The 15,418-nt window shown below is 46.1% G+C and overlaps 1 long non-coding RNA gene across 1 annotated transcript; it reads right to left on the bottom strand.

Moving 5' to 3' along the window:
- Positions 1–778: 778 nt before the first annotated feature.
- LOC147964689 (uncharacterized) lies at positions 779–11,532 on the bottom strand. The gene is made up of 3 exons (XR_015607863.1): positions 11,091–11,532; positions 9,902–9,973; positions 779–1,084 (listed from the first exon to the last, which is right to left on the bottom strand). It is a non-coding gene; the product is annotated as an uncharacterized LOC147964689 (long non-coding RNA).
- Positions 11,533–15,418: the final 3,886 nt, after the last annotated feature.

The following is a 15,418-nucleotide window of genomic DNA, read 5'->3' on the forward strand; positions in this document are numbered from 1 at the left end:
AACACTGAGTGCAAGCATGATTAGGATATAATTCACCATGAACATAAATATCGTGGAGGCTATGTTGATTTTGTTTCAACTATAAGCATGAACATGTGCCAAGTCAAGCCACTCGAATTGTTCAAAGGAGGATACCACCCTATCATACCACATCACAACCATTTTAATAGCATGTTGGCATGCAAGGTAAACCATTATAAACTCCTAGCTAATTAAGCATGGATTGAGCAACTATAATCTCTAATTGTCATTGCAAACATGTTTCATTCATAATAGGCTGAATTAGGAACGATGAAATAACCATATTTACAAAAACAAGATAGGCCGAGTTCATACCAGCTTCTCTCATCTCAATTGGTCCATCATATATCATCATTATTGCCTTTCACTTGCACGACCGAACAGTGTGGATTATAATAATAGTGCATGTGCATTGGACTAAGCTGGAATCTGCAAGCATTTAATACAAGGAAGAAGACAAGGTAATATGGGCTCTTGGTTAGATCAACAATAATGCATATGAGAGCCACTCAACATTTTCATCATGGTCTTCTCCTCTCAACCCCCAAAGAAAAGAAATAAAACTATTTACACGGGAAAGCTCCTAACAAGCAAAATAAGAACGAGAAATCTTTTTGGGTTTTCTTTTAGTTACTACTACTACAGGCATGGAAACTAAACTAGTGTGACGCCCCTGATTTGACCGTACACTAATCATACACGCAAACGTGTACGGCCAAGATCAGGGACTCACGGGAAGATATCACAACACAACTCTACAAATAAAATAAGTCATACAAGCATCATATTACAAGCCAGGGGCCTCGAGGGCTCGAATACAAGTGCACGATCATAGACGAGTCAGCGAAACCAACAATATCTAAGTACAGACATAAGTTAAACAAGTTTGCCTTAAGAAGGCCAACACAAACTGGGATACAGATCGAAAGAGGCGCAGGCCTCCTGCCTGGGATCCTCCTAAACTACTCCTGGTCGTCGTCAGCGGGCTGCACGTAGTAGTAGGCACCTCTCGAGTAGTAGTAGTAGTCGTCGACGGTGGCGACTGGCTCCTGGGCTCCAACATCTAGTCACAGCAATTGAGTATAGAAAGGGGGAAAAGGGGGAGCAAAGCAACCGTGAGTACTCATCCAAAGTACTTGCAAGCAAGGAGCTACACTACATATGTATGCATTGGTATCAAATGGAAACGGCTATCATATGTGGACTGAACTGCAAAATGCCGGAATAAGAGGGGGATAGCTAGTCCTTTCGAAGACTACGCTTCTGGTAACCTCCATCTTGCACCAGGAGAAGAGAGGAGATGGTAAGTTCACCAAGTAACATCGCATAGCATAATCCTAACCGATGATCCTCTCCTTGTCGCCCTGTGAGAGAGCGATCACCGGTTGTATCTGGCACTTGGAAGGGTGTGTTTTATTAAGTATCTGTTTCTAGTTGTCATAAGGTCAAGGTACAACTCCGGGTCGTCCTTTTACCGAGGGACACGGCTATTCGAATAGATTAACTTCCCTGCAGGGGTGCACCACATTTCCCAACACACTCGATCCCCTTTGTCCGGACACACTTTTCTGGGTCATGCCCGGCCTCGGAAGATCAACACGTCGCAGCCCTACCTAGGCACAACAGAGAGGTCAGCACGCCGGTCTAAATCCTATGGCGCAGGGGTCTGGGCCCATCGCCCATTGCACACCTGCATGTTGCGAGGGCAGCCGGAGAGCAGACCTAGCAACCTCCATTACAAAGGAAGTTGCGTTACATGGTCCAACCCGGCGCACGCCGCTCAGTCGCTGACGTGACGAAGGCTTCGGCTGATACCACGACGTCGAGTGCCCATAACTGTCCCCGTGTAGATGGTTAGTGCGTATAGGCCAGTGGCCAGACTCAGATCAAATACAAAGATCTTGTTAAATGTGTTATCTTGAAATAGCCGCAAACGCCGACCAGGGCCAGGCCCACCTCTCTCCTAGGTGGTCTCAACCTACCCTGTCACTTCGCCACAAAGATCCACACAGAGGGCCGTTGGGACAAAGGTCCTTTCAGCCCCCAATCCGTGAATCACTCGCGGGTGCTCCACGAGCCGACCCGACTTTAGTCACCACATGTATCATGTATAAAGTATATAGTATATACCCGTGATCACCTCCCGAGTGATCACGGCCCGATAGTATAGCATGGTAGACGGACAAGTAGGTAGGGCCACTGATGATAAACTAGCATCCTATACTATGCATTAGGATTGCAGGTAAAGGTAACAACAGTAGTAGCAAGGACAGGCTATGCATCAGGATAGGCTTAACGGAAAGCAGTAACATGCTACACTACTCTAATGCAAGTAGTATAGAGAAGAGTAGGCGATATCTGGTGATCAAGGGGGGGCTTGCCTGGCTGCTCTGGCAAGAGAGAGGGGTCGTCAACACCGTAGTCGAACTGGGGGTCGCCGGCAGTCTTGGGGTCTACCGGAAAGAAGTAACGGAGGGGAACACAATAAATAACAAAGCAACCAATGCAACACAAGGCATAACATAGCAATACGTGGTGCTAGGTGTGCCCTAACACAGTACTAGGTGATACCAGGAAAGGAGGGAAACATCCGGGAAAGGATTCCCGGTGTTTCGTGTTTTCGGACAGATGAACCGGAGGGGAAAAGTTGCGAGTTCGATAGGTTAGGGATGTGTGGCAGACGAACGGGCTGCGTATTCGGATTCGTCTCGTCATTCTGAGCAACTTTCATGTACAAAGTATTTTCATCCAAGCTACGGTTTATTTTATATTTATTTTTAAAGATTTAATCAATTTTTTGAATTTATTTATCTATTTAATTCTAACATTATCCAGAATAGTGTATGATGAGTCATCATGACGTCAGCAGTCAACAGGGCGTTGACTCGGTCAATCTGACGTGTGGGTCCCGCGTGCCATACTCTGCTTATTCTAATTAAGGTTTAACTAATATAATTATTGTTTAATTAATTAACAATAGTTAATTAGGTTAACAAAACATGATTAATTAGGTTAATTGTTTAATTAATTAATTTTATTATTCTTCTCTTTTAATCTCTTTTTTTATGTTCCAGGGGCGGGCCGCCGGGCCCCATGTGCCATAGGCACAAGGGCCATAGTGGATTCGGGCAGCGATTAACGGGGCGGGCGCTGGTTGCGGGCGCTCGTGCCCGAGGCCACCAGGGGCGGGGAACAACCGCGCGCCCAGGAGGGCGCGCGTTGGCGGCCACGGCGCGGCTGGAGCCACGGGGGGTGGGGTTGAACCAGTTGCCGGACGCGGTGCAGAGGGGCGAGGTGGGACTGGCGGCAGAGGTAGGCAAGGGTGAGGCGTAGGTAGCGCGCGGGCCACAGCAGCAGGGGCGGTGCGGTCATGGGTGGCGCGTGGGCGTGCGCGGCTGCGGGGAGCCGCGACCAGGGAGGCTGCGTGGGGGGTGCAGGGGAGCGCCCGGGCAACGGCGGCCATGGGCGTGTGCGGAGGGCGACTGCGGCTTCGGTCGCGGCGGCGACGACAGCTACAAAACGGCGGTGAGGGTGCTCGAGCTCGAATCTGATCTCGGGAATAAACGGGGAAGTGGCGTAGCTCACATTGAGCCTGTAGATGTGCTTAGTGGTCTCAAGGAAGGCTCGGAGGTGCCGGAATCGACGGCGAAGCTTGACGAGGCGGACGAAGAACAAGGCGGTGCGGGGCTTGACGCGGTGGCTTCCGGGAGAGAGATGGCGTCCGCGAGGTGGTGGTGGGACGAGGCGGTGACACAGCAGCGTCGGTGCGATGAGCACGACATCCTGCGGAGCTCGGGGAAGACAGGCGCAGTGCCAGAGGGTGAGGAAGCAGGCCGGGAGAGGGCGGCGAGGACGAGGCATTCGGCGAGGTCCGGCGACGGGGCCAGGGCGGCACCAGGCGGCGGCATTAGGGACGAGTGCGATGGCGCCGGGGACGCGTCGGGGGCGGGCGTGAGCACCCCGATCCCGATCTGGATCGGGGGAGGGAGGGAGAGAGACGTGGGAGAGAGTGGGGGGATCGTGCGGGGTGAGTGGGGGGTGTGCGCTAGGGTTCCTGGGGTGGGGGCATGTAGGCCAGGCGCGGGGTGGGCCGGGTGATCAGCTGGGCCGGCCGACTGGGCTGAGGTCCAGTTGACCATAGGGGGCTGTTGTTTCTTTTTTTACCTTGCTTTGACTTTTCAATTTACTTTTCCTTATTTTCCTTTTACTGGTTTAATTTTATTTTGGTTTAGTAAAATATGATGATAGCTCCTAGAATAATGTTTCAGAATAGCCCACTACCACAAAAGGTTTTAACCCAAAATAAAATAGTTTAGTATTTGAGAAAATACCAAAGGCATTTAAATAATGTTTTGGCTACCATTTAAATCATTTTAGTACATTTATACATTATATAATAATGTGGATTCTTCATCATAATCACGTATGCATTATCTGGCACAACCCAAACATTTTGGTTTTAACATTTGAAAACTTTTGAGGTTTTCCTTTATTTTAAATTTGAATTTGAATCGTTTTTGAACCATCACGAGATTAACAACAGTAACCGAGGTGACGTGGCATCATTAACGTGTGATTACTGTAGCCTAATTATCCGGGCGTCACAATTCTCCTCCACTACAAGAAATCTCGTCCCGAGATTTAAGAGGTGGTGTAAGGGGGGAAGTTGTGGTTGCGAAATTCTAACGGATCTTCTTGGTCTTGGTTGCTCTCCTCGAAGAGGTCGATCCATTACGTTGATGTCTCCATTTCTCTGCTTCAGTTCCTCATGATGAAGTCATCATCCTTTCTTCAGGAACTCCGTCGTGCCTATGAAAGGGATAAGGGTATCTATGAAAGAACAGACCTCTACAAGGTTGCTTATCCGGATAACAATATCAAGGAAGGTGGTGGAAAGTAACTCTCGGATTTGAAACTGAAGAAAATATCGAGAGCAAAGTAAGGAGGTATCATGGGAAGTTTTTGAGCGGGCAGGATATCGTTCAATGCCTGAAACAAAGTGTGAAAGGGGTCCTGAGCAACGAGAATAAGTATTGCGACTGATACCAGAATAGATCATCTCTAGGAAGCTGACCCATGGATTACATACGAAGTCAACGCGAGAAATAACTTTAGCAATAGGGGTGTACAGGAGAGTCAGGTTTCGATCCTATGGAGCTGAGGGTTATGGGCCCACCATGTGGGTTTAAAAAAATTAAGGAGGGCGTTGTGATCATGCATGATCATGATAGCAATGCAGGTCAGAGGAAAGCCTGTTAGTTATGTCGACGTCAACATCAGTACCAAGGGCGAGGGACGAAGAGAACAATTTTCCTGCTCGTTGAACGAGGCGGACCAATAGGCAAAGTTCTCGTCCATCGGTGGTTACTGGAATGCTATCGACAAATGCAACAGGGTCTTAGTGAAACGGTTGTACACCAAGGTGTTTACATAAGCAGAAGAATATTACTGCTTAGATCATATGGATCACAAGGAAGGTTAAACAAATCAATGGAGAGGAAAATGTGATCATCAGATCAAACAGAACAATGGAAAGGAAAATGTGTTTGACACATATTTCACGGTATACCTTCTCAAGGACAAACAGATCACGATACCCATGACAGGATATAATGTAGAAAACTCTTTAGGTAAGGGGAGAGAAATTTCAGGACATTACCCATACAGCGGTGTTTGGATAATTGAGCAACAAACATTTAACATTAGGCTTTAAATGTTCTTGTTGAAAATTGGAGTAACATATATATGCTTCGAGATAGCATTGACATGGTCTTCAGGCAAAGGTTAGACTTTGGAGACACAAAGGATCCATCAGGAATAACTTGTAGAATAAGTCTTACAATTTCCTCATGGAAGAATGGATAACCTTGCCAAAAAGGAATCTATAACCATAGGGCCTCCGGCCAGGTGTGTTAGGCACGACATCCCCTTACCGGGTCACATAAAGACCAACGTTATAACTATTGGAAATATGTTCCAACCATTATATCTGACCGAGATTCAGATCTGATTGGTGTCAGGATAACTCAGACTCAGTAGGCCTGAGGAGAAAAGGTGCAACACAAATTGACGAGATGTCATTATAGGATTCTCGGAAAATGAACTATGGAAACGAGTTCCGAACAAGGGTTCATCATTAAGCCAAGGAGAGGATGAGGAGGTGGCTGATGGACTCAGCGACATATCATCGAGATTTCCAAAGGATGGATTTCTACAATTATGTGAACAAGGACATAACATTTGTCAGACCAAATGATATAATGAGTTATGCTCGAGGAAAACATACACAGTTAAATGTTGGTTGAAAGGTGCACCCAAAATATGGGCTTAGGTAGCATGATCAATGTTAGAATGGTGTTTCGATAACCAATGGCCTAAGAATGAAATGTCGATCATTAACTTCAAAGCAATAGGGTTGCTAGAACTTTTGAATTCGCACCTCATAGTTCAATTGTCGGTTTTCCGGTTAGAAACAACACGGGGACCAAGGAATGAACGGAAATGGAAAGAAGTATCACTTGTACCAAGAATTCATAAGAGGTTAGGTAGTACTTGATATTATCGAGGTACCATGGTGTAATACTCGACGGAAGATCAAAGTAAAGGTTGGATTGGTGTAACGATCCACAGAAGACAAGTGCTTAAACTTGCCCGTGAAATGGGGTCAAAGAAGAACATATGGTCGAAACCACGATTGCAAAAGGCCGGATCCCAGATATAAGAACTTATACCAAGGGAAAAATTTAATTTAAGAGAAGCTTTAATGATAAGATCTACATCGTGTCCATGGGCATGAACACAAAGTTCAATGTCGACTCCCACCTCTTCAATGCATAACCTTTCATTCACTTCTCTAGATAAAAATGATTTCAGTGTCAAAACCTACCTGGTGAATTACCAGAGGAGTATGACCCGTGAAAACTTTCGAGTTCACACAGATTAAGAAAGGCATAGGTTCAACCCGTCAAGGTATCGTGGAAACATATACCACAAGCTTCGATCGTAAATACCACCAGCTCAAAAATAGAGCATGGTTGAGAAAACAGAGGATACAATTTACCAAAACCATTATGTATCCGAGGAAAAGCTCACAAGGTTATTAAGTAAGGAGGACACTGTCGAATAATAATCCAATAAAGGATCTGACGGTCCATAGCGGAGCTGATGTGAGCATCGACACACAATCAGTTGAAGAAAGGATGCAAGGGCATCAGATTATAGAACACCTGAATGATTCGATGCTTAGATATCAAAGGAATTATGATTTCCAAATAGAAGGATCAGAAGCAGACGCTCTGATCAAGGGTGGATAAGTTCAATAGACCTAAGAGTACAATTGACGGCAAACCGATTGGTCGAGAACAAGCTCATGTTCAAAAATGACGTCTGAGCCAGAAAGATAATTTAAAAGGATCAACTGATAATTGCGTGCATTCGCACTCATGTTGAATCAATAGGATCAAAATTACGGTGTCTAAGGATACTACCGAATATTGCCAGACATATGGAAAGCATCCATAATACAAGCAGACAAGTATTGCAGAGCAATAAGCTACTAAGGATTCTTGGAGGATCGAATAGTATTTCGAGGACCATTGTGAAACACATGAACAACTAGGGGGTGAGCGGATACTCGATAAGTGCGAGAATTATCCATAGGGGTATTCAGGTGACAAGGAACAACAAGGCAGTAAGCTCAAAGGATTATTGAAACAACGACGAGTATTTCCGGGTATATTGTAATAACAAGACCAACTGGGGATGAATGCAAGAATAACAACTGCAAGTAGTTATCCATAAGGGTTGATGGTGGAAGGGGAACTGCAAACGCGATGAACACAAGTTCTCGGGTTAACAGTGGAGAGTATCTTCAGGGTCTTCACGTGCAGCAGACGATCATCAGTAATAAGGGGCTCTTCGGGTGAAAGTGATAACGAGATCCTAATGTTAGATTTAGCAAAATTCATTTAACCCGAATAGAAGAGAGATCGGAGTCCCAGAGTATAAACAAGGAGTAAAAGATCCCAATACCACCCAATGGCGACGTGGGCCCGTAAGCCACACAGCCATGTTAGTAAAAGTTTCTCAATGACTAGACTCGTCTTCGGCAAGGGAGTTGGAAAGGGGGATTCCTACAGGTAGTCGGCTCTGATACCAACTTGTGACGCCCCCGATTTGACCGTACACTAATCATACACGCAACGTGTACGACCAAGATCAGGGACTCACAGGAAGATATCACAACACAACTCTACAAATAAAATAAGGCACACAAGCATCATATTACAAGCCAGGGGCCTCGAGGGCTCGAATACAAGTGCTCGATCATAGACGAGTCAGCGGAAGCAACAATATCTGAGTACAGACATAAGTTAAACAAGTTCGCGTTAAGAAGGCTAGCACAAACTGGGATACGGATCGAAAGAGGCGCAGGCCTCCTGCCTGGGATCCTCCTAAACTACTCCTGGTCGTCGTCAGCGGGCTGCATGTAGTAGTAGGCACCTCCCAAGTAGTAGTAGTCATCGTCGACGGTGGCATCTAGCTCCGGGGCTCCAACATCTGGTCGCAGCAATCGAGTATAGAAAGGAGGGAAAAGGGGGAGCAAAGCAACCATGAGTACTCATCCAAAGTACTCACAAGCAAGGAGCTACACTACATATGTATGCACTGGTATCAAATGGAAAAGGCTATCATATGTGGACTGAACTGCAGAATGCCGGAATAAGAGGGGGATAGCTAGTCCTTTAGAAGACTACGCTTCTGTTAACCTCCATCTTGTAGCAGGAGAAGAGAGTAGATGGTAAGTTCACCAAGTAACATCACATAGCATAATCCTAACCGATGATCCTCTCCTCGTCGCCCTGTGAGAGAGCGATCACCGGTTGTATCTGGCACTTGGAAGGGTGTGTTTTATTAAGTATCCGTTTCTAGTTGTCATAAGGTCAAGGTACAACTCCGGGTAATCCTATTACCGAGGGACACAGCTATTCGAATAGATCAACTTCCCTGCAGGGGTGCACCACATTTCCCAACACGCTCGATCCCCTTTGTGTGGACACACTTTTCTGGGTCATGCCCGGCCTCGGAAGATCAACACGTCGCAACCCTACCTAGGCACAACAGAGAGGTCAGCACGCCGGTCTAAATCCTATGGCGCAGGGGTCTGGGCCCATCGCCCATTGCACACCTGCACGTTGCGAGGGCGGCCGGAGAGCAGACCTAGCAACCTCCATTACAAAGGAAGTTGTGTTACGTGGTCCAACCCGGCGCACGCCGCTCAGTCGCTGACGTCACGAAGGCTTCGGCTGATACCACGACATCGAGTGCCCATAATTGTCCCCGCGTAGATGGTTAGTGCGTATAGGCCAGTGGCCAGACTCAGATCAAATACCAAGATCTCGTTAAATGTGTTATCTTGAAATAGCCACAAACGCCGACCAGGGCCAGGCCCACCTCTCTCCTAGGTGGTCTCAACCTACCCTGTCACTTCGCCACAAAGATCCACACAGAGGGCCGTTGGCACAAAGGTCCTTTCAGCCCCCAATCCATGAATCACTCGCGGGTGCTCCACGAGCCGACCCGACTTTAGTCACCACATGTATCATGTATAAAGTATATAGTATATACCCGTGATCACCTCCCGAGTGATCACGGCCCGATAGTATAGCATGGTAGACGGACAAGTAGGTAGGGCCACTGATGATAAACTAGCATCCTGTACTATGCATTAGGATTGCAGGTAAAGGTAACAACAGTAGTAGCAAGGACAGGCTATGCATCAGGATAGGCTTAACGGAAAGCAGTAACATGCTACACTACTCTAATGCAAGCAGTATAGAGAAGAGTAGGCGATATCTGGTGATCAAGGGGGGGGGCTTGCCTGGTTGCTCTGGCAAGAGAGAGGGGTCGTCAACACCGTAGTCGAACTGGGGGTCGCCGGCAGTCTCGGGGTCTACCGGAAAGAAGTAACGAAGGGGAACACAATAAATAACAAAGCAATCAAAGCAACACAAGGCATAACATAGCAATACGCGGTGCTAGGTGTGCCCTAGCACAGTACTAGGTGATACCAGGAAAGGGGGGAAACATCCGGGAAAGGATTCCCGGTGTTTCGTGTTTTCGGACAGATGAACCGGAGGGGAAAAGTTGCGAGTTCGATAGGTTAGGGATGTGTGGCAGACGAACGCGCTGCGTATTCGGATTCGTCTCGTCATTCTGAGCAACTTTCATGTACAAAGTATTTTCATCCAAGCTATGGTTTATTTTATATTAATTTTTAAAGATTTAATCAATTTTCTGAATTTATTTATCTATTTAATTCTAACATTATCCAGAATAGTGTATGATGAGTCATCATGACGTCAGCAGTCAACAGGGCGTTGACTCGGTCAATCTGACGTGTGGGTCCCGCGTGTCATACTCTGCTTATTCTAATTAAGGTTTAACTAATCTAATTATTGTTTAATTAATTAACAATAGTTAATTAGGTTAAAAAAACATGATTAATTAGGTTAATTGTTTAATTAATTAATTTTATTATTCTTCTTTTTTAATCTCTTTTCTTTATGTTCCAGGGGCGGGCCCCATGTGCCATAGGTACAAGGGCCATAGTGGATTCGGGCAGCGGTTAACGGGGCGAGCGCTGGTTGCGGGCGCTCGTGCCCGAGGCCACCAGGGGCGGGGAACAACCGCGCGCCCAGGAGGGCGTGCGCCGGTGGACACGGCACGGCTAGAGCCGCGGGGGGGGGGGGTGGCCGGAGGCGGCGCAGAGGGGCGAGGTGGGACTGGCGGCAGAGGTAGGCGAGGGTGAGGCGCAGGTAGCGCGCGGGCCGCAGCAGCAGAGGCGGTGCGGTCACGGGCGGCGCATGGGCGTGCGCGGCTGCGGGGAGCCGCGACCAGGGAGGCTGCGTGGGGGGTGCAGGGGAGTGCCCGGGTGAGGACGGCCATGGGCGTCTGCGGAGGGCGACTGCGGCTTCGGTCGCGGCGGCGACGACAGCTACGAAACGGCGGCGAGGATGCTCGAGCTCGAATCCGAGCTCAGGAATAAACGGGGAAGTGGCGGAGCTCACATTGAGCCTGCAGATGTGCTTAGTGGGCTTGGGGAAGGCTCGGAGGTGCCAGAATCGATGGCGAAGCTCGACGAGGCGGACGAAGAACAAGGCGGTGCGGGGCTCGACGCGGTGGCTTCCGGGAGAGAGATGGCGTCCGCGAGGTGGTGGTGGGACGAGGCCGTGACGTAGCGGCGTCGGTGCGATGAGCACGACGTCCTGCGGAGCTCGAGGAAGATGGGCGCGGTGCCGGAGGGTGAGGAAGCAGGCCGGGAGAGGGCGGTGAGGACGAGGCGTTCGACGAGGTCCGGCGACGGGGCCGGGGCGGCACCAGGCGGCTGTGTTGGGGGCGAGTGCGTGGCGCCGGGGACGCGTCGGGGGCGGGCCTGAGCACCCCGATCCCGATCTGGATCGGGGGAGGGAGAGAGACGTGGGAGAGAGTGAGGGGATCGTGCGGGGTGAGTGGGGGTGTGCGCTAGGGTTCCTGGGGGTGGGGGCATGTAGGCCAGGCGTGGGGGTGGGCCGGCTGGTCAGCTGGGCCGGCCGACTGGGCTGAGGTCCAGTTGACCATAGGGGGCTGTTGTTTCTTTTTTTTACCTTGCTTTGACTTTTCAATTTACTTTTCCTTATTTTCCTTTGACTCATTTAATTTTATTTTGGTTTAGTAAAATATGATGATAGCTCCTAGAATAATATTTCAGAATAACCCACTACCACAAAAGGTTTTAACCCAAAATAAAATAGTTTAGTATTTGAGAAAATACCAAAGGCATTTAAATAATGTTTTTGGCTACCATTTAAATCATTTTAGTACATTTATACATTATATAATAATGTGGATTCTTCATCATAATCACGTATGCATTATCTGGCACAACCCGAACATTTTGGTTTTAACATTTGAAATTTTTTGAGGTTTTCCTTTATTTTAAATTTGAATTTGAATCGTTTTTGAACCATCGCGAGATTAACAACAGTAACGGAGGTGACGTGGCATCATTAACGTGTGATTATTGTAGCCTAATTATCCGGGCGTCACAACTAGCTAAAAGCTACAACTAATTTTTTTGGTTTTTCTTAAGGTTTTTCTAACACACAAGAAGAAGGCTTAGAAAAGAAAACAGACTAGCATGGATAGTAAAATGAAAAATATGAGCACTGACAACTGGCATGAGTGTGTGAACATGAATGTAATGTCGGTGAGAAATACGTACTCCCCCAAGCTTAGGCTTTTGGCCTAAGTTGGTCTATGCCCACGGATCGAAGCTACTCTCTCCGGTGTAAGGAGGAGTGTCCTCGGGGTGCCACTGGTTGGCGATCTCCTCCGGATCCCACTGATAAACAGACTATCGATAAGGGTCAAGCGGTGGCTCCGGCTTAGGCTCTGGAACTTGTGTCAGCCTCCAGTATGCATAAATGTCCTCGGGCAAGATGAGGTACGTGCCTAAAAGTAGGTTAAACAAAGAGGGTGTAGGCAAGATAATAGTCTCACAGTGAGTTTTATCAAATATCAAATTATACTTAAACATCTTCTTCTTATTTTTAACAATAAAGTCATGTGCTACCATACTCTTATAATCTAGAAAAACAGGGGGCATCAACTTTTCCTCTTTCTCATAGTGCCTAATAGGTATCTCAAAGTGTGCAGCAAGGCGTGAAGCAAAGATGCCTCCGAAAATGAGGCCTTTTGTACCGTTCAAACTTAATCGTTTAGCAATGATAGCGCCTAAGCTGAAAGTTGTATCACGAAACAAAGCATGGCGCGAAATGACTAGATCAGGAGCACTAAGATTTCCACTGTTCCCGCAACCAATTAAGCATATACTAGCAAATATTGCAAAGTAACGTAGAACAGGAAAATTTATACTAGTAATTCTCGCATCGGAAACTTTTCTTGTTTCCCCTACAGCAATTCTATCAATAAATCCGTCCACATCACTACAGTGTGGTTCCTCGATGCTGCCCATAGAGGGTATCTTGCAGACCCCACAAAAATCATGAAATGACATCTTCTTAACCTCATCATATAAGTGAAACTCCACTAAAGGTGGTGATTTCTTAGCATGGAAATAAAAAATTTGCACGAAAATATTAGTGAGTAGGAGATACTGTTCGCGCTGGTCGTGGAGGAAGTCGGTGAGGCCTACATTCTCAGCCAAGTAATAAAAGTCATCGTAAATTCCCGCAGCTCTCAAGAACTCATCACAAGGCCATTCGCACGGCCGAGCCTCCGCAGTGCAAGGAAGATTATATTTGGGCTTTTTATTCTCTTCATTTTGCTTATCCTTCGAGCTTCGGCTCGAAGAACCTCTCGACAACCTCTTCAACATTTTCTCCCTCTGAAAATTTCTGAAATTTTGTAGTGACTCAAAATAAAAGTGAACCAAACTCAACAAGATTGATAACAACTACTCCTACAAGTGCCAAGAGGCCATATCATGTATTAAAACTACTTTTGACTACATAAATTTGACATGCAAGCTCAAGAACAGGGTCACCTAAGTAGCAAAAATTTGCAATAAATAAAGCACTAGAACAAAAACTAATTGGACCATTGGAAGAGTCACATACCGAAGAACAATCCCCTAAAGCAGTTTTGTGAATGGAGCTTTGAGCAAGGAGATCGAAAATGGCAGCAAGACGAGCTAGAACACGGGATTGAGCTATGGGAGGATTTTTCTAGAGGAAGGCGAAGTGTGTGGGTGCTGGAATAAGTGGAGGGGGTCCACGTGGGGTCCACGAGGCAGGGGGTGCGCCCCAGCGGGGTGGGTGCGCCCTGGACCCTCGTGGCCAGATGGTGGGTCCCCCTGGTGTGTTCTTAGTGCCAATAATTCTAAAATATTCTACAAAAAATCATATATCATTTTCAGGACATTTGGAGAACTTTTATTTTCGGGGTATTTTTTTATTGCAAGGATAATTCAGAAAGCAGACATAAAATACTATTTTTGCTTTATTTAATCTAAATAATAGCAAGTAAAAAAGAAGGTACAGAGAGTTGTGCTTTCTAACTTCATCCATCTCATGCTCATCAAAAGGAATCCACTAACAAGGTTGATCAAGTCTTGTTAACAAACTCTTTCCGAATAACATGAAACCGGAGAGTTTTTGAATAACACTAAGTTACCTCAACGGGTACATGCATGTCCCCAACAATAAGAATATCATATTTCTTCTTCACAGTAGGGAGAGGAAATTCAAAACCTCCAATAGTTATCGTTGAAATTTTTCCAATATAATTAATACTGTGGACTTGAGTTTGTTTCCTCGGAAAGTGTACCGTATGCTCATTACCATTAACATGAAAAGTGACATTGCCTTTGTTGCAGTCAATAACAGCCCCTGCAATATTCAAAAAGGGTCTACCAAGGATAATCGACATACTATCATCATCGGGAATATCAAGAATAACAAAGTTCGTTAAAATAGTAACGTTTGCAACCACAACAGGCACATCCTCACAAATACCGACAGGTATAGCAGTTGATTTATCGGCCATTTGCAAAGATATTTCAGTAGGTGTCAACTTATTCAAATCAAGTCTACGATATAAAGAGAGAGGCATAACATTAACACCGGCTCCAAGATCACATAAAACAGTTTTAACATAGTTTCTTTTAATGGAGCATGGTATAGTTGGTACTCCTGGATCTCCTAGTTTCTTTGGTATTCCACCTTTAAAAGTATAATTGGCAAGCATGGTGGAAATTTCAGCTTCCGGTATCTTTGTTTATTTATAACAATATCTTTCATATACTTAGCATAAGGATTCATTTTAAGCATATCAGTCAAATGCATACGCAAAAAGATAGGTCTAATCATTTCAGCAACGCGCTCAAAATCACCATCGTCCTTTTTCTTGAATGGTTTAGGAGGAAAAGGCATTGGTTTCTGAACCCATGGTTCTCTTTCTTTACTGTGCTTCCTAGCAACGAAGTCTCTCTTATCATAACACTGATTCTTTGATTGTGGGTTATCAAGATCAACAACAGGTTCAATCTCTACATCTTTGTTATTGCTAGGTTGAGTATCAACATGAACATCATCATTAACATTATCACTAGGTTCATGTTCATTACCAGATTATGTTTCAGCATCAGAAATAGAAATATCATTGGGATTCTCAGGTGTGTCAATAGCAGGTTCACTAGAAGCATGCAAAATCCTATCATTTTTGTTTTTCTTCTTCTTAGAAGGACTAGGTGTATCAACATTAGTTCTCTGAGAATCTTGCTCAACTCTCTTAGGGTGACCCTCAGGATACAGAGGTTCCTGAGTGATGACCCACAAGTATAGGGGATCTATCATAGTCCTTTCGATAAGTAAGAGTGTCGATCCCAACGAGGAGC

This window comes from Triticum urartu, chromosome 6A (assembly GCF_056163025.1).
Source record: "Triticum urartu cultivar PI428250 chromosome 6A, HENAU_Tu73, whole genome shotgun sequence".
In the NCBI taxonomy this organism is placed as follows: domain Eukaryota; kingdom Viridiplantae; phylum Streptophyta; class Magnoliopsida; order Poales; family Poaceae; genus Triticum; species Triticum urartu.